The sequence below is a fragment of the Doryrhamphus excisus genome, chromosome 9, assembly GCF_030265055.1.
Source record: "Doryrhamphus excisus isolate RoL2022-K1 chromosome 9, RoL_Dexc_1.0, whole genome shotgun sequence".
NCBI lineage: Eukaryota > Metazoa > Chordata > Actinopteri > Syngnathiformes > Syngnathidae > Doryrhamphus > Doryrhamphus excisus.
The window spans coordinates 9,602,428-9,622,991 of NC_080474.1; the positions used below are offsets into that span (position 1 = coordinate 9,602,428).

The following is a 20,564-nucleotide window of genomic DNA, read 5'->3' on the forward strand; positions in this document are numbered from 1 at the left end:
TTTCTCGTCATGCTAGCTTTGTAACATGCCTGACAATGGTTTGGCCGGTAGCCCAGGATGTCGTGTTGTTTAATAGACTGACTGTCAATCATTTGCTAGAGTTGCAATACCAGGTGCATGTCTCTATGATCGATTAATCTCAGGCTTTATGTCTCATTCTTATCGATCCAAGAGGCTGCCACCGAGGCAACCGCATCTCTCGCTTTCAAACAGGATATTCGTTTTAATGCACTGAAAAGAAACATCAGGAAAGAAATACGTATGTGTTCATGTTTCACATAAGTATTACAATTACAAAAAGGTGCAGTTCCCCTTTAAATCTACTTGAAAGCCAAAAGTCAGACGGTCAGCACTCCCCCAAACGTATCATGGGCAGACACGGTGCGCAGCTGCACTAATCAGGCGGTCTATTTAAATGGCACCTTGCTTCCTCTCTATCAGTGCGTCGCCTGCAGCGGAGAAGTGCCGATCGCTCCTGACTTGGTTTAGCTGTGGAGATCACGGTGAAGGTAGTTCGTTTTCTTATATTATATAAGATATATATGATATATATATATATATATATATGTATATGTATATATGTGTATATATATGTATATATATATATGTGTGTGTGTGTGTGTGTGTGTGTATATATATATATATATATATATATATGTGTGTGTGTGTATATATATATAATATATGTTATATATGTTATATTCAGTTTGCAGTGGTTAATGTGTTTCATCATTTTGTGTTTCAGTAAACCACTGCTGTCTTGTTATGCTTTTGTTTCGCTAGTTATATTAAGCGTTTGTTGCGCACACTACTCTTACCATTTTCTGTGAACCTCCAAAAGCGCGTTAGGCTTAATTTAGGCAGTAGATGCCGCTCTGGGGTTGTGCTGTCTCAACGGGCTTATTGTATGCACTTTAGGGGAGGGCCAACAACCATCGCACGTATACACTTTTACTTGGTCCAATTGGGAGTTAGTGGTTGATTTAAAGGTCATTTTGTGTTGTTGGGGTATTGCTTTTGTTGGTATTTGTTTGCTGTGTTGTTGTGTTTTATTTCCATCCCCCCCTCCCAATTAGTGCCTTAATGTGTCCAGCCTTTTATATTTCATAGCTAATAAAATCACTGTTTTAAATTTTCTTGATTGTAAAATAAAAATATAATGTATTTGCCAACTACTACCCCCTGGTCTTTTGTATTCGTTTGCCAGATGTTCCTGTACATTATGTAATAGGTCACCCTCTGTGGGACTCGCAGACCGGTGGGCTTTCAGCCCTGCCCTCGCTGGCCGCCCCGTTACAGACTGTCATTGAAGGGTTTTATCAGAAAGACCGACAGCCAAGACCAACTTTTTGCAATAGCAATGCTGTGGTTTGGAGCATCTGTTTAAGTGAACAATTCACTTTCATCTGCAAGTCAAGGACAGTATTGTTTAAGTGCTGTAGTCAGTGTAATGTGAACCCTTGATTGTTGCATTGACATAGCTGTTTAACAGGATTAAACACGTAAATTAAGACAGACCACAACAGTGTAATCCGTAAAAAATAAAAAAAAAATTACCCATGAAAATGTCAGTAAGTTATGCTTAATCGGCTAAAAAACAAATGTGAAATGAACCTTTGACAGAAAGGATACCTTCTTTGAAGAAGGTTTTGACTTACCATCGAAGCAGCCCAAGTTTAGCCTACAGAAATCAAGGCAAAGCATCCAATCTAGAGTAGAGCTACATCAAACGTTATCAGCAAAGACATTAGCCATTTTGTGAGCCATAGCAAGCTCTTTGCCAAATTAAACTCAAAGACAACACTGAATGTTAAGAGCAAGTCTGGGACCAACAGGCTGACAAATGTTGTTGCCAAGTAGAGAGTGAAGAACTGCAGGGCAATAAAGCGGATGACAAGGGTTGAACAGAGGTATGATAAAGTGCGTCCATTGATTCAGTAATGCAAGACACCGTGCACAATGACAGTGGCGACCAAAATCAGCAGGATGTACAATTGTTTCACATCGAGCATCACACTTTCACATCACACTTACGCTACTTCCGCCAATAATGCAGCATGGATACAGCGGCAACACTTACAATGTCCGCTTTCATTGGGATGGCTGTGTCTTCCAGCACAAGACGTGTGCCCCAGTCCTCAGGTGAAAAATGCTGACAGTAAACGAGCATATTGTTGAGTCTTTGTAGCGAAATTGAGAGCTAGGTATCCACTCTTCCGTCTGTGAGTGACACAAATGTGAGGCATCAGGTTTTTCGTGTTAGCTGCTACAATAACAATATCACTGTATCTTGGTTAATGAAGAAAACTGTTATGTAAGAGGAATATTGTAGGATTTTTTTTTAGGGTTTTTTAAGGTCCATTGTTAGCTTGCTATATTAAATGGTTTTCTCGCGCTATACTGCACAGAAAAGGGAAAGGAATATGTGTTTGTGTTCACATAAGGATTGTGAATAATGGGCAAAATTCCAATATTGAGAAAATGTTAACAGGCAGTAGATTCTGAAGTATGCCGGACTAACTAGAGTCCCCTGTACTGTATGAATGCAATATTATACAATTATTTACTTTGATGGGTTAAAACTGTTAAATGTAGAAGCCCGTCTGACAGTTCAACGACATGAAATAGATACGTCTTAAAATACTCACAGTATAACAGATGCTTACCACGTGACTGGATTGGCATTGCTGTTTTTGTTGACACTTTCCATCACTCAGGTTGCTTGTGAGAGAACCGCTCAAGCAACAATCACACCAAAATCAGGAAGCAGACGTAGCGTCGCTTAAGAGACACTTTTTAGAGAATTAAACCTTGGCCTCAAGGGATAGGGTTGTGACTCAGTAATTTCACTCAATACGTGTTTAAACACAATTTTTGGCACAACTGCTCACTAATAAAACACAGCCCAAGCAGAGGAAACCTTGCCAAAACAATTAGCTTAAACATAGGTGCTCACCAAGCAACTGTTAAAATAGATATTTGTGAAACCAAAAAAAAGAGCAAGAAATGCATGGTCACAGATCACAACTTATTCCAGTGTATTCCTCCGAAATTATATTGTCGGAAAAATATAATTGTCATTATGTAATTCAGAGCAAAAATTATTTGCTTTCATTTTAAGATTAATTATAATGCAACTGTTGACCCTGTAGGCGCTAGAGTGTTTTTCAGTTTTGACATTACTATTTCAAAAGGTTGTTGCTTGAAAATGGTGCGGAATAAAGGCATACTGTAAATTAGAAAAATCATCAGTATGACCCAAAGAAATATGAAAAGAGTACATTTAAAATCACCAGGCTCAGAATTTGTCAGATCCCTGTCTCCATGATAGGACGTCATCAAAATGCCTGATCCATGTGCGATATATGCTGTGGTCATGCATGAACAAGTACGTTCATGATAACATGTAATGCAGTATTTTGCCCTACTTTGGTGATTTAAAACATGACCGGAGAGTCTTTCCTCGGAGCACTGATTTCACAGACCCATTGATCGGAACTAACCCTACTTCCATCAACAAGGTAAAACACACCATCCCTCCAGGCAGAGAATCATGTTGCTGTGTGCTAGGCAGATCAGGCTATAGTGAAACATGCACACACTAAACAGTTACTTACAATGTCCACTCTCATTCAGATGCCGAAAAGATGCTGAAAGACTGGTGGAATGCTATTGACCTACTATTCAGTTTACTGTCACAGCCTTCATCAATACAGGTGTGAGGCATGATTTATAACCTCGCGTTATTTAACTTTATTACGTTATTTATTTAACTTTTCAAAACTAACAACACAGTACCAGCATCATTAGGTAGCGTTACAAGGGATTAGCTTGAGGCATTGTGAGGCCTATAGTGAGGCGTTGTGATAGAAATTATACATCGTACTCCACGTATTCCTACAATAATATTATCACTGTAGCTCAGTTAATATACAAGTCAGTTATGGAAATGTTTGGCATTTTTTTGTTCGTCAATGTAGCTGTGTCTCAATGATGTGCCATTGATCTATCTCTTATTAATTTGTTTTCTCATTTCATAATGCACAGAAAGGGAAATGTTTTCATGTTTCACATAAGGATTGTGAATAATGGGCAAAATTCCAAAAAAGTGCAGTTCCCCTTTAACCGAGTCCATAACCCACCCTCATGACTGATCTATCTATTGAAGAAAAATTATGTGGTGAAGGCAGTTGTGTTCTTCTTGTGGTTTCTTCCGGCCTCTTCCTTTTTATCTTTGTACTCAAGATGTTAATGCCTCTTGAACGCCTTCACAAGTTACTAACGTTGTCCATTACGCGTAAAGTGACTCAATTGTCAATGCATATTGAGAAACATGCCCTCCTGTTCACTTGTAAATGTAGCGGAAAAGAGTATTATGCATGGTTCTGGGGTGTGATATAGGGGTTGGTCTATAGCACTGCTTATCAAATAGTGGGGCAGGCCCCCCTGGAGTGTCATGGAAAACGGGGGGGAGGCTAAGAGGCAGGGAGTACTTTCAGTGTTAGTGCAGACCTGCTAATACAGTTGTTACACTTTGACTCTTGATTATGGTAGGCTTTGCGACTCTCCATTTTGTTGCATTTTCCTCATTTCAGTTTCCAGTCCAGTCTATACAGTACAGAAAAATTAAATACACAGTATCAATTCGTCTATAGTATTTTAACGGCAGCTGGTTACTTGCAGATATCGCAACGGGCATCCCTCAGAATGAGCCGTGAAAACATTTCTGTTCCCTGAGGGAGCATGACAAAAATTTATTGAGAACCACTGGTTTAGGGGGTGCAGTAACTAGTGGTGTGTTCTCTCAATACCGCTAGATTTGGTATTGAACCAATACCAAGTAAATAATCGGCCAGTATCGCTGATATCGATATTGACACTTAAAAAAAAATAAAGCGGCTGCATCATCAACCTGAACCAATCTAAATCTGAATGAATGTCTTCTGAATTAATCATATTTTCCTTTTTTGTGATTTGTCTTTTAGATTATTGGTCAGTTAAAATTCAGGAAAGAATTTGGGCAGAGTTTATAAGTAAATATAAAATATTAGCACAATACACATTTTAGTCTTTACAGCCTTCTTACAAATTATACAGCCTGCCATGGTCTCGTTTTTGGCCTGCAAATATAACCAAACAGCACTCCTCTTTCTTTCTGCCATCCTCCTGCTCTCTCTGTGGAATGCATGGGCTTTCATGCCTGCCGGCTGGGCTGTCAAATGCTAATGGGAGGTGTCTCTGTGTTTGGTTGCCTGTCACTGCTGAGTCACCCAACGGTAAATCAAGCACAGGGGTGAGAGGGGGGGCGACACAGTGCCCGGTTGCATCTTGAACGAAGACGCTGCAGTCAGACAAGAAACCAACTTAAGCCTCAAATTTTTAAACAGTTTATGCTACGTTCACACCGACGCCGAATCGATGGCGAATTAAATCGGCGAGCAAAGCGTAACAAAGCTTAATGAAAGCGTAAAGACCGTAATAAAGCGTAAGAAAGGCTTGAGCAATTCGGGACATTCGGCAAGAGCGCCAAAAATTTTTAAACTGTTAACTGCGTATTAAAGCTTATCAAAGCGTCACAAAGCTTATCAAAGTTTTGCTCAAAGCGTAGGAAAGCTTAACAGAGCTTGGTTCAAAGGATCAATGGATCTGCTGCATCTTTATTATGCTCTGGATCAGAGGCGGGATGCAGTCGGGTTCTCGAAATTTTCCATTGCGTAACAGAGCTTAACAGAGCATAAACATATCTGAGGAGATCGTGAGATTTTTTGAAAAATGATGCCGAATTCGTCGCCGATTCAAAGCGCGACATTCGGCGTCGGTGTGAACGTAGGATTAAAAATTTTTGGCGCTCTTGCCGAATGTCCCGAATTGCTCAAACCTTTCTTACGCTGTATTACGGTCTTTACGCTTTCATTAAGCTTTGTTACGCTTTGCCGCCGCTTTGCTCGCCCATCGATTCGCCGTCGGTGTGAACGTAGCATTATTAACTGACAATAATAAAGCATGTTTGCGGGCACCTTATGTGATTCTGAGGAGCTATGCCACACTGTGTTGGTGACCCCTGCTTAACAAAAATATTCAATTAATCATTGGAAGTATTATTATTATTTTTTCAGGTGGCTGTATAGTGCATGAGTGGTTAGTGCACAGGCCACAGAGCTAGGAGACCGGAGTTTGATTCCCCCCTCGGCCATCTCTGTGTAGAGTTTGCATGTTCTCCCCATGCATGCATGGATTTTCTCCAGGTACTCCGGTTTCCAATTAATTGACGACTCCAAATTGTCCATAGGTATGAATGGTTGTTGTCTATATGTGCCCTGTGATTGGCTGGTGACCAGTCCAGGGTGTACCCCGCCTCTCGCCTGAAGACAGCTGGGATGGGCTCCAGCACGCCCGCGACCCTTGTGAGCATAAGCGGTAGAAAATAGATGGATGGAATATTTTTTCAAAGTAACATAATCCTTTGTAAAGTTTGAGCATCTTGAAAATAAATCTACAATTTTTTTTTTACATTTCTGCATTCACTTTGCTGTGTCAGTTACCCCAATGTGTACATACATTACGTACAATCCAGTGGTTACAAGGTGCTAATATTTGACGTACACAGGGCGCTGCCAACTCAGGCTATTGCATTTAGTATTACAATTAGGGATGAGCGGCTACACCATTATCTGTGTCTGTATCTATTCACCCATCTAAATTATCTGTATCCGTATCTGTATTCAGTGTGCGCATACAGATACAGATAGTGGTATACTCGCCCATCCCTAGTAAGTAGTACAACTGTTTTATGATGACTTCATGGAATAAGACAAAAATACATTTCAAGGAAAATAGCGCTCATGGTCCCCCTGATGAATACTGATGTCACACAAGCCCGTGTACATTACGAGTTTGCCAAGTACCTTTTAATACAAACTGAAATAGAGGCGAGCTGAAGAAAATCACTGTGATTGGCTGGCGACCAGTCCAGGTTGTTCCCCGCCTCTCGCCCAAAGACAGATTCGATAGGCTCTAGCGGCCCTGCAACCCTCGTGAGGATAAGCGCTAGAAAATGAATGAATGAATGAAGAAAACCTAATAAAGTTGAGGCAGTGTGACCAATGCAATACGAGCCTCAGGAAATGCCACTCAGCTCCTCTGTGACCGCCGATTGCAGCGTCTGTCTCGGGAGAGGCGGTCGTTGTGTGTGACTGGCCAATCACAGAGCGTGAAGAGGGAATACTTAATGAGCATGAATATGGATGACGAATGACGAAATGTACTCATTTCATAGTCCGGCAAAAATGCATAATCAAGATTAACAAGTATCCAGCTCATCCCTAACTATTACTTTAACAATACATCCAAATCAGCAAAAGAAAGACTTCACCATAAAAAAAGACTCGCTCAAAGCTATGTGAAAATCTCTGGTGTGACCTAGCACCAGTATAAACCTGTGTGTCTCCAAGCTAGATAAATACACAAGTTTTAAACTGCTTTTGGGACAGGTGCCAAGAATACATCCATCTTTATAGGAGGCCTTGCCTCTTGCCTCTTGGCATATCTGTTTGACTTGGTGAGTGACAGCTTTAACAATGTGGATTGAGCCAAGTAACAGCCCGAGGCACATTGTAACTGTAGCCATGTAGTTGTTTCTGCCAAGATTTCCCTCCTTTTTATTTGTATTTTTGTTTCTCTCTTATATTTGCAGGGCTGCAAAAAACATGCGCTGCCGTGCTTGTTTCAGAGTAAATGCAAAAATATAACATTTAAGCACAGATTTATGGGGATTCATGTTTCAATTCAAGCCAGGTCAATTTTATACATCTAGCGTCAAATCACAATAGATAGATTTTACATATGAATCAAATCTAGAACCGGTTGTCGATCAATCAGAACAGCCCTCGTCATGAAAGATAAAAGCAATGAGCTGTAAATCTCACATTAAATATATACGTACAGCATAAATTGCAGGACTGGTGTTGTAATGGTACACATTTCTGCCTTTCGTGCAGATGGCGCGGATTCCAAGCCAATGATGGAGACCCAGTGGCGGTTCCAAGCCCAGATAAATGTAGAGAATGCACTATATTGAAGGTCCATGCAATACTAAATTTTTAAACACAAATCACTCCACCCTCTTCACTGTTCTCTGTTGTCACCATTATAAAAGCACACAGCAATCAAGGGCAATTGTGATAATCTATAATGTCAGTTATGAAGACCAGAAAACCCTGTTCTTTCATCCTATTTCATCACAGTTAATTGCTTCCAGACCCGACCGTCAGAAGTTAATTTCCACAAAGTAGGAGTCCCTATTGATAAATGGTATAGAAAAAAATTTTCAGTTTCAAACATTATTAGAGCCCTTTAGTTAGAGCCCTTCAGTTTCAAACATTATTAGTTTCCTTTAGATATGATATTAGAGATATTAGATATTAGAGTCCTTTAGATATGAAATAACACCCTTATAGTCACCTTTACACGTATAATACCCAATATACCAGTCATATAAGATTAAATAAGCCATGAATACATATATAAGAGTCATGCTTGTGTGTGTTACTATAAATCTGCATGTTCCCAAGGGAACCTGAAAGAGAGGTGGACAGGAAGCAACATCGGGGTTCAGAGTTGAGTTTCAGTTTTGTGTGGGTTATGGTTGCAAAAGCAGCCCGTGTTTTTATTAGGGCGTCTGTGTCTCACCGAACAATACAGTAACCTGGTGTAAAATAGTACTGAATACGTCTTTTGAATGCCTTTTAAGATTTTTTTCTTTACTAATAATAGGCCATGTTAAACTAGATAAGAGCATGATTTAAGAATTTATGTTTTTGGAAAATCGTGAAACAAAATTCTGAAGTTGCCTTAGCAACTTTTCAAGAGTTGCTGTAACAACTTAAGAAGGAAAAATAGCAAAGGTGGCTTATAGTTTAGCACGAGACATGTCCATCATCTGTTCAATAACCATCGTACAATGTTGATGATGTGCCTCGTGAAATTCACAACCTGAGGCAAAAGCTGTCATACTGCTGTGTAGTCTGACGTTACCTTTCATCAATTTGCTATAGCCATATGTCTACATTTGAAATTTGAATGATGGTGTTTCTTATTTCTTTTTAATCAGCAGACACATTACGGTGAAATTAAGAAACAGAAGCGCAGAAGAACTGGAGTCTGAGGCGGAGTGTCGAATTTGGGAGAAAACTTTATTTTTCTTGCAAACATTAACTTGCACTCTTTGCTACGTAAGACATGAAAGCCCCCGTCTCTCAACCACAACAGGAAGCGGAAAACTCCTCCGGGTGGCAACCCCTCCCCTATCGATTGTTCCAGGGTGAATTATGTCCCGGTAACCTACCACTACAAAACACATATTTCCACACAAATTGTGTAGCAGTGAACGCACTCTTTTCATGTTTTGGGATGTGTACAGTGGAACTTGGGTTTGTGTACGCCATGGTCAGCGTGTTTTTCAGTTAATGTCAAATATTTATGGCCTTATTTTCCCAAGTTGCAAGCCCAGATTGACAGGAAGGGAGAAAAGTTGTTGAAATTATTAGCTCTAAATGCCTGGTGTGTTGAATGACATGGAGAGCTGAGAGGACATTGGTTAGCGTATGCCCGGTAAAAACAGGCACACAATTTTCCACACAATATGGCACAAATCTTGTGCAACTGTATTTTTGTGTCCTTGAGGACAGTGGCTCTTAGTAGGCACTCAAGCAGTTAACCTGAGATAATTTCACAAACGTATCTGACAAATAGCCGTCATGCTCCCAGGCACACTGCATTCCTTGAAACCTGGTGCAAGACAAACCAAACAATAGATGGCATGTCTCCACTGTTCTACTGCTTTCGGCTGACTGCATCGCCACTGGAGGATATAGAAATACTTGTGGTTGATGAATGATGTTTAGATCGTCCCTGCTTATTATTCTTTGTCATGCACCGATTCAACTGTCTTCTATAGGTACATACTGCAATGGGGACACCGAGGACACAGCTGTAAACATAGTGTTTGTCCTCTTTTTCTGTCAGTCACTGAATTATCATTACACTTAATCGACAGGAGGAGTAAGGGATGGTTTTTCCAGGTGTGGTACAGAATCTGCCTTGTAAAACACAATGTCAGCAGCATAGAACACGTCAACAGATCACCTCAAAAATTAAAAAGAAAAAAATACGGGGGTCATGGAGTGCACCAGGCTACAGGCTGCATGCTGTAATTGTATGAGGGAGAGGTAACTTTTGTAATCCGCTTTGCTAGGCATTTATTGGCATGTGCCGATCATACTGATACTGATCGGTGGTCAATTGATCGGTGCATCCCTAATTTAACTGTCTTCACAGATTTATTTTCAGGAGCCTTATCAATGTTCACTATGTGGAACAATCCCCTATAAACAGCACATCCATGCTGACATATGAGCTTACATGTTAGCTTACAATGTAACCAAGCACGTCCTTTGTACTCTAAATTTAACACAAATAGTTTCATTTTCCACCATGCCAGTGGAATTATGTGCAATATACAATCATACCATGGAAAGGGTGAATGAATATACATTTCTGATGATCATAGTGGATGAAAATATGAGCTGGAAATCTCTGGAAAATCACTTTATCTTCTTTGCTGCTTTTTGGTTTTACCATATTTGACTTATTGTGTGGACATATGGGAGAATAATAACGATGAAAGCAATCTTCTAAATGTATTGCAAACAAGATCAGTGAGGATAATGCATAATGGCGCATATAAAGAACATACAAATTCTTTATTTTCTAAATCACAAATATTAAAATATAGTTATACTTTAAACACCTAAAATAATGCATACAGCTAGCAATCACGCATTACCCAAAAAATATCATACAATATTTTTCTACAAGAGAGGAGAAATATGACCTAAGGGAAAAACTAAAGTTGAAATACTTATCTGTGAGAACAATGTTAAAAACCTACAGCATTTTTGTATGTGGAATCAAATTATGTAACGGATTAAGTAAGGAACTTAATCTATTAAAATGAGCGAACTCGAAACAAGATCAGTTGATGTTTGCAAAATACAAGAAAGAAGAAAAGAAGTCTTGAACTTGTTCTGTCATGTTTATCTCTATTTATTATTACACATGTAATTACTATTTATTATGACTGTGAAAAATCTTAATAATGACATCACTACACTGTTATGTTACCTTATCACTTTTGTCGTAAAAAATCACATATGGAATGCAGGAAGTGAATATCAGTACTGCAACAGATGTGAAATGGATGGGGAGGTGCGTTGTGTGTGTGTGTGTGGGGGGGGCGGTGGAGTAAATGAGCTTTGCTTTTTCCTACACCTTTTGGACATGTGGAACTGAATGGAATCATGTGAAATGTTTCATTGTAACTTGTATGCATGTTCAAATATAAGAAAATGATTACAATCACATTTGATTCAAAGATAGCTGTCATTGTACAGACATTTTTCTTTTTGTCACGATCAGTAATATATGACGATGAGGTGTTCCACAAAATGCTGTTGATCATACTGTGAACACTTTCCACTTTGTTTTTAGAAAGCTTGTTGGCTTCTGCCAGTTTTGATTGTGGTCATGGTTTGAGCAAAGAACATGTTTAGACACAAACTTTCACATACACCATACAGTGGGACATAAACTGCAAGGCTATGCAAAATTGGCAGTAACTGTCACCAGCTGTCGTACCTCAGTATATCCAAAACACGATGAAAAGGTGACATGTCTGTGTGAGCCATACAAGGAATGTTTTGTCTAAGAATAGTGTAGTGTTTCTTGGAACATGAGGTTGTGGATTATCATGCTGCAACATGAAATGATGATGCTGTATGTATGGCAGCGCATTAGGCCTAAAGATCTCTGAGTGTTGTCCATTTCCAACAATAACGTGCTGCAGAGGCTGAGAAGTGCAAAACACTAACACTAAACAAAAATGAACATTTCAGGAAAAAAAAATACAAGGAAAAAGTAATTGACACTTTCTGCTTTTTCTAGGTAAATGATGCAACTTAATTCATTGTCACCCATGACAAGCAGGTCCTCGGGGAGAGGCTTGACAGAGTGGCTCATCAGACCCTAATGAAGAGAGGTAACACTTAAAATTACAATATTTAATGAGGAACAAACCTACCCAACTCTAACCCTAACCACTACTTATTAGTTCCTTGTTATTTCCTCATTACTTCCTAATTAACTACCCTAAATTTATGTGCCTTAGTTCCTCAGTTCATTATTAGCTCATCAGTAACCACTGTATTTTTGTGTGAGTCCTGAAGAGAAATAACCTGGACTTAGCTTTTCCCTCGTTTGTCACCAGGGCCCCCTTCTGGAGCCGGCCAGCATGTGGGGCACAATGGCGAGCGTGCAACCATAGGGACCGGCTGGGCATAGCCCGGAGAGGCATGGGGCCCCTCTCAAGAGCTCACTACTCACCCACCTCCAAAGAGGCTGGGTGCTGATTGAGTTGGTTGGCGGCCTAATGAAGGAACCTTGGTGGTCCGATCCTCAGCTGCATAAGGTAGCTCTTGCCATGTGGAATGTCATCTCTCTGGTGGGGAAGGAGCCTGAGCTGGTGCACGAGATGGAGAAATTCCAGCTAGATACAGTCGGACTCACCTCGACGCACATCAAGGCCTTTGGAACCAGTCCCCTTGAGAGGTGTTGTCAGCAGTGAGGGGCAATGGGCAGGGGTGACAATTGTTGAGAGTTTAACCCGGTAAACAAGAGGGTAGTTTTCCTCCGCCTTTGGGTGGGAGGATGGGTACTGGCGGTTGCTTGCTTTTTTGTGTCAAATAGCAGTTCAGAGGTTCAGCAATTCCGGTTTGGTGGCTGCCCGATTGGGTCTCTGCTTTTTGCAGATGATGTGGTCCTACTGCCCCTACTGCGTTGGTCCGTAGTGATGAAGAGGGAACCAAAAGACAAAGCTCTCAATTTAACGATCCATCTACGTCCGTACTCTCACCTATAGTCATGAGCTTTGGATAGTGACTGAAATGACAAGACTGAGGGTCAGAATGAATTTTCTTTATAGGGTGTCAGGGCTCTCCCTTTGAGATTAGGTAAGAAGCAAGGTCATTCTGAAGAAACTCGGAGTAGAACCGCTGCTCCTCCCCATTGAGAGAAGCCAGATGAGCTGGCTCGGAGGGAGGTGTCCAGGAGGCAGTAGGCCTCCAGGAAGACCAAGTGCACGTTGGAGAAACTATTTCTTTCAACTGGCCTGGGAACACCTGGGGAACCAGCGGAAGGAGTTGGACGAAGTAGCCGGGGAAGGGAGGGAAGTCTGTGCTTTCCGGCTTAGACTGCTGTCCCCCGTGACCTGACCAGAAATGTTCCATTCCTCACAGATACTGAGTCACTAACGCATGAATGCTTTGTTTTGGGATTTGATTCTGTGGGAGGATACGTGGGCAAACGGACTAGTTTCTTTGATGCCTTGTTTAACCATATGATACAAAAACCCAGTGACATATTTGGCAATAGATTTAGTTGAAAAACAAATCCTACAAAAACCAAGGTCTATGAAAATCGAGATACCACTAAACTATGTGGCAATCAAGAAAAGTATTTTTATGTTCAGTGGTATCGTTCGTCAGACCATTTGTCCTCACCTGTTTGTAACTGCAGTAATTCTCTAAGATCTTGCTGAATATGCCCCACACCCAAGTTTCTGTTTAAGCAACCACTTATAGTATGCCTTTTTAAAGGTGCTGATAGTTGTCTGTTGTTGAACAAGTCTAGTCCAGCCAAGCCCAAAAGGTCTCTTCCATCTGCTTAATGACACACTTCCCAATTGTATGTTTTTTGTTGTTGTTTGGCAATCCTGCTAACACACACCCATATCAGTGGTAAAAGTCAGGATATGTCATGAAGTGAAAATCAGAAAAGCAACAATGTTGGAAAAATGCAACCAAAGTCATGGTCTGGATTGTCACCATATTTTTCTTTTGGTTGTTTCCTATTCCGCCTTGCTAGTTTTCTGCTATTTGTGTTTCCAAGCAGCATGGTGTGACGCCAATAGCAATCAGTGTCATTCAAAAGCCCACCAGGCTTCGTATGTATGTGTGCTCTCTTCATGGTGAGGGCAACAAGCTCAGAGATTGTAAAATTCACAAATAACTTTTTAGTTTTACTGTGTGAGAAATTCATCCAATCGTTGCATGACAGGCGGCCAACCGTTCCTCAATTCCATTGTGTATTGACTTACAAAGCTCAACTAGACTTGAAATCCATTCAAAAGTAAGTTGGCAAACACAGTTGCTGTCATGGTGATGGGCTTAATCCCACACAGCCTATGTCTATTTTTAGTCATATGAGTGGTTCTATATTTGTAAGACAGCTGTCCATCAACCTGGATGTTTGCTCAGCCTCACAAAAGCAGGAGCTACAAAGAATGACGTCTAGAAAGTCAAAAGAAATGGTCAAGCAAATACCAGCTATTGATATGGAAATTTTTCACAACAACTAGCATGTCGGTTACCTATCTCTGTCAAGCATCAAGGGCATACCAAAGTGAATAACATTAACAGTGTGTGTTTGTATATCGCCCCACAACTATTCCATTTCCCTTTTAGAGACGTTTAAGTCACACAGCACATTAAATTATCATCATAATCAATGTTTTGGTCTTTAGGAAGCCTTCATTTGAGAAGGCTGAGAAGATCACAAGACGCTATGTCTAGATTTTGTTTAGAATAGGGCTGTCTTTGACTAAAGTTATTGATCTGATGTTGTCCATCGCCCATAGTTGACTGATTGTCAATTTCAACATGGTCACTTTCGGCAAGTTGGCATGTCACACATTCACAAAGTCTGCATTAAATGGGAACAAAATGGCTTGAAAAACAGCAATACAAAACAGTTAACAGTCTGATTAACGGGTGATGTGTAAGAAGCTGCTGATACAAGTTGCACTTAAGTTTCTTGGGGTCATCTTTAACCTTTTCATAATACTATAATAGTGAAAAAAACGTTTTTTTTGTAGCCTTCCTCATTCTTCCTTGTACTCAGTACAAGGATGTGAGATGTGTTCAGGTACACTCCAAACATCACAAAAATGGCTTCATTATGCATATTTGTTTATGAAAATAAAAGAAGAAACATGAAGTGGATATTCTAACCACTCCCTTCATAACTCTCGGATGTCCATTTTGCTACATTTAAGTAGTCTGGAAAATACATTGAAAACAAGTGAATTTACCTTAATTGAGGTAATGTTTTTCTGTTAATTAAATACAATAAAAATGAGGACATTTCAGATATAGTTGCTCATGGTGATTCATGATTCATGATTAATTAATTTAAAAACTGATTTGTTTGACAGCCATAGAAAATAGGCTATGTAAAACAAAAACAAAACTCGTTTATATAAAAATATATGCTCAGCAGCCCTGGGCAACCTCTTGTAGTCAGAATGGTACAATCTTGGTTCTAATTACATTTTCACACAATTCGACTGTGCGGTTGATAGTCAAATCAAACTAGTCCGAATCCAATTGTTGATTATTCTAAGACATCCCTCATTTAGATGTTAACAATTAACTGATTTGTTTTTATTGAACAATTGTGGAAATACATTACTCAATTGGTATTAAAAGGTATACATAAAAGATTGTCAATGGTATTTTGTTCATTACAAACAATACTGGGAAATCACATAATAAAACAAACCTCAATAAAAACATCGTGGTCAATATCAAACACTGGTTTGTGTTTGGTTTGGAACCTCAATACAGAGACAGAGGTGGCGTATGTCATGAGAGGGGCAGTCACTCTCATGTTGCGCCTGCCGTCTTACGCTTACACTGGCCTATAATAACAATAATCATATTGTTACTACCCTCACTTCATGTATCTGAATTTTTTTATGCTTATGCTATTTTCGAATTTGTGAGGACGCACACTTTTATTAGGAATTATGTGGACAATTTTATAAATAAAACCCCAGGATCAGTGGTTGCTCCAACAACGTGAAAGTCAGCTTTGTGATGCACCACCAACGCTTTTTAATTCCATCACACCCCAGTTAAACATTGCATGCAAAACGTTATATGATATTACCCACAGATACTGTAGATGGAAAATCTAACATAACATAACATCACAAAACCTCTTTGGCCTAGGTCCATTAGCTCACCAGCTCACTGTCACATGCCAGAGGCATTCACTCTTGGCAGAGCTGTGAAAGACTTTTCTCATAATAGCCTCTCCTGCCAACCAATAACCACATAGTTCTATATTTAGCTTACGGCGGCACACCTTCAGACACGCTAACAAGAACAAATGATCCTATAAAATTGAACATTGGACAAGAACAGACAGATAATCAAATGCTGGATATTGGGAACAGTTGTGTTCATGCACAATGAACGCCTTTTAATTCCATCACACCCCAGTTAAACATTGCATGCAAAACGTTGTATGATATTGCCCACAGATACTGTAGATGGAAAATCTAACATAACATAACATCACAAAACCTCTTTGGCCTAGGTCCATTAGCTCACCAGCTCACTGTCACATGCCAGAGGCATTCACTCTTGGCAGAGCTGTGAAAGACTTTTCTCATAATAGCCTCTCCTGCCAACCAATAACCACATAGTTCTATATTTAGCTTACGGCGGCACACCTTCAGACACGCTAACAAGAACAAATGATCCTATAAAATTGAACACTGGACAAGAACAGACAGATAATCAAATGCTGGATATTGGGAACAGTTGTGTTCATGCACAATGGACAGTGCAAAGCATCAGTCTAGAAGTACACATTCATTCTTCAAAATCAAAATATTGTAAGATATGCTGTGTTTTTACATTACAGACAGACATAGAGTCCAATTTCAAAATAAAACATTCTTAAACTACCCTCTGTATGACTCTGTATGACCATTATGTCTCAGTGACATAATGGCGATAACGTCATACTATCACTTTTCATCTAAATGTCATTTTAATGAAAACACCAGCGAGTGATGTCTTACTGAAGGTTTGGATGATGGTGATGATCATGACGATGATGATGACAGCCTCGGATTACTATACCTAATTACTGTATATTCAGCAACTTGTAATGTACCACATCAGGCTCTGGTCACACGTCATCACCAATGCTACGCTCTGCTAATGACATCTGCTCATACTGTTGAACAAGGATATGGGAAACTTTGGTACAAGTCAGATGTGAAATAATACAAAATGATTCTGCTATCATATTTTAACTCTGCTTTCCCCAGAGAAAAATCATGCTGACGTATTGGAAAAATCTTCACAGTGACACATTCCCAGTTTGTATTATTATGTTTGACTTGGATGCAGTTTATATTAATCCTTCTACAATCTGATTGTTTGGCCATCGGGGGATCTAGTATGCAGAGCCAATGATGACACAGCCGAAGTATTGCATACAAAGTTGCTGGATGGAATTTGTGAGCGTAAATGGTAATTCCAAAAGTGACTTTTGGCAGTCGAAGCACTCTGATATTGGCCTTGTAGACTAGGGCTGCTAAGTGACAATCTTTCATCTTTTTCTGCGTTTGTTGAGCTCAAGAGAAAATGTCCACATGACTGCGAGCTGGATCCATCGATTTCCTGGGGTTATCCTTACTGAAACATTTTTGGTAAAGTATTTCAGCCTCTAATCCAGACGGAAACAGTGTTGTGGGTGCCCTAAAACGGTCTGACTTTGATGAGTGGTTGGAACAAAACAATGAATTTACGCGCAGGTCAGTCAAATAATTAAATACCCAAATAATTAAATTTAAAAAAATATATATTTATTTAAAAATGTTCATTTTTATAAAAAAAACGAGTGAATTAATTAAATATTCAATTAATTATATATATATATTACGGCTGCACGGCGGATGAGTGGTTAGCACGCAGGCCAAAAACGCACATTCCAAAAACATGTAGGTTATGCTTTCATTGGCATGGACTTGAACAGTCCGTTTGAGTGACTGTTTTCATTTTTTTTTTCATCAACCTGGAATTTTTATGATGGGTGTAGTTGGAAGGATGTTCCCAGTAAAGTATGGTGACATACACATTGATCACCAGAATTCCATGTTAATTAAAAGAAACACTATCTCACTGCCAAAGTTGAAGCAATTCACTTGATTCCAACAGACTTTTAGGAGATAAGGAATCCAGTAGACACGATGAGTCAGTCAAAATGTTCACCGAAGTGAAGATGTTTTCCATTTAATCAGCACTATATTTTACTGTTCTGTCTTTCATTATAGCATTTCTGGGATTCTATATGCTTTGACTTGGTAGTCCCAAACGTAAGGCAGCCAATGACAGTATGTTTATGCACTTAGGTATTCCTATTGGCTGAATATGTGTTCTGTGGCTGGGGACACTGACTAGAGTTGTTAACAGGAAATAGGTTCACCCATAAAAATATATATTTATTTTCTGTTGTAGAATTTATGAATGTTTTGATTCCGCTCCCTATCACTTATCCAGATGGTGGGAGGTGAATCCTGAAATAGTCCTTCAAAGTTGTTATCCGAATATAAAATGACATGGAATAGTGGAACGTCTAAAGTCAAACACCCCAGAAAAAAAAATAGCTAAAAGCTTCTCAAGTCACATCATATTTCAAGTCTGTGACAATCTAAGTATTAAAGGAAAACTGCTCTTTGTTTGGAATTTTGCCGATCATCCACAACCCTTATGTGAAACATGACCACATGTCTTACTCTATTTTGCACATTCAAAACACAGCTGAAAAAAACAGCCAGCATGTAGGAGCTAACAAAGCTTGTAACGGGACACACATATTTCCACTATCAAGCCCTGAAAAACTAAACTAAACAAAACAAAAAATCAACAAAGCATGAACTGTCACACTCCACGGTGACACAGGTCTGTCCCTATTTGTTTGTATTCATTATTCAATGCTGTTGTGCTTTGTTTATTCTTATACCCCTTATGTTGACCTTTCAGATGCAGAGATCTGAGCTGGATGGAGACACTGGACGCCTGCAGCTGTTCCTCGTTAGCGCTCTTCATTACCCCCTCAACTGCAGCCAGCCAGCGGAGGATTATTCCCTTTCGCTGCCCCGCTAGCTTCACGTTTATTTCCTGCTGTTAGCCTCTTCAGTTAGTCTTCTTCGCCCTACCGTTTTGCAGCCCAGTAGGTTGTCCAGCTCCCACTGTCGTACATCCTCTGTTGTTTTTTTTGTCTTCTGCTTTTCCATGGTGCCTCCCCTGTTTATGCACCGTCGCCGTAAGTTCCTGTTTTTTTCCCTTGTTTTGCATCTTCATTAAAACCCTTTGTACCAGGATTCATTAATATTCCCCACAATCACCATGACACCAACAATGTTTTATTCACATAACTGAACATATGTACGTATATAAACCAAGCAACTACAACATTGTTATTGTAGCAGCTAACACGAAGAACTATTTTTCTGGTGGAGTGATGCAGTGCCATATGCCACTAGAGAGTGGTAGGGAGACCACTCCAAATCAATGTGATAGAACACTAATCTGCACTGATGAGGAAACAAGAACGAAATGGGCAGCTAATTAAGGTTTGAACTTTTCTGATTCAATACCTCCTGTCAAAGACCAAAGATTCCTTTAAAATGGAACATGGGCAGAACACGAATCAATATTCCTTTCAATAGGGATATCCCGATAGACGTATACATGACCCGATATTCAGGTTAGAAACCCAGGGGTAATATTCAGGTTTTTTAAAAACAGAATATGAGCCTATTCAGGTTTTTCAAAAGGGTTATTGGTGTTTACATGGCCGTGCACAACCGGGTTATAGCTAATATTCTGGTTATGATAGGGTTATTTGACTGCATTTATACTGGGAAAAAATGAGGAGCCTTTTCTACACGTTATTTCAGTCAGACCTCATTCATCAGATGCCATGCTTGTGTTCCTGTTTGCCACAAGTAGTGTTTGCATTTGTGCATTATTAAAGTTATTAAGAATGCAAAGAGCCATTTTCACTGGCTCTCAAACATGCCCAAAGATATCTGTCTGTGCTCTTTTTTCAGCTCAGTCTGGAATATGATTTCATGGTCTACTGAGTTAAAAGCAGTTCCTGAACCCCCAAGGGCGAGTGTTTGTGTCTGCTGGCCACAAGTGTTAAAGGTTTGTTCATTTTATTATTGCTTGACCTGGGACAACCCTCAACTGTTATAATTGGTTATCAACCCAAAAAGGGGACCAATTCTCTACAGTGGGGTTGTCCCCTTGTATTCTTACTTTTGTTGCAATTTGATATTGTGCCAGTCCTTTTTATAAAAAGAAAAGAAAAAAAACCCAACTCCTTTAAAATGCCCTCAAATGGCCCCTGGCGCTGATCTGTATTGGCTCATCCCAGAACTGCAGGTGTTCCCAATGGTTGTGGCCATGTCCTCACCCTCTCTGCCCTTAAATGGGTACTCAACACAGAACTGACACACCCGGCCGGGGGTTCTGTACCAGAATGGATCCATTTGGGCCAAGTATTGGACTCCAGGAGGAGGCATTTTAATTTGAGGCCAAAAGGACAAAACAGAAGCATTGTGGCCATCATCTGGTAACAATGAC

General features: G+C 39.9%; 1 long non-coding RNA gene across 1 annotated transcript in view; it reads left to right on the forward strand.

The window, feature by feature from the left end:
* Positions 1-442: 442 nt before the first annotated feature.
* The window catches only part of LOC131136087 (uncharacterized), a 30,266-nt gene continuing 10,144 nt past the window's right edge, over positions 443-20,564 (forward strand). The window contains exons 1-4 of the long non-coding RNA XR_009131686.1: positions 443-509; positions 12,001-12,094; positions 18,954-19,236; positions 20,027-20,123. This is a non-coding gene — a long non-coding RNA (uncharacterized LOC131136087). The remainder of the gene's footprint in view (positions 510-12,000; positions 12,095-18,953; positions 19,237-20,026; positions 20,124-20,564) is intronic.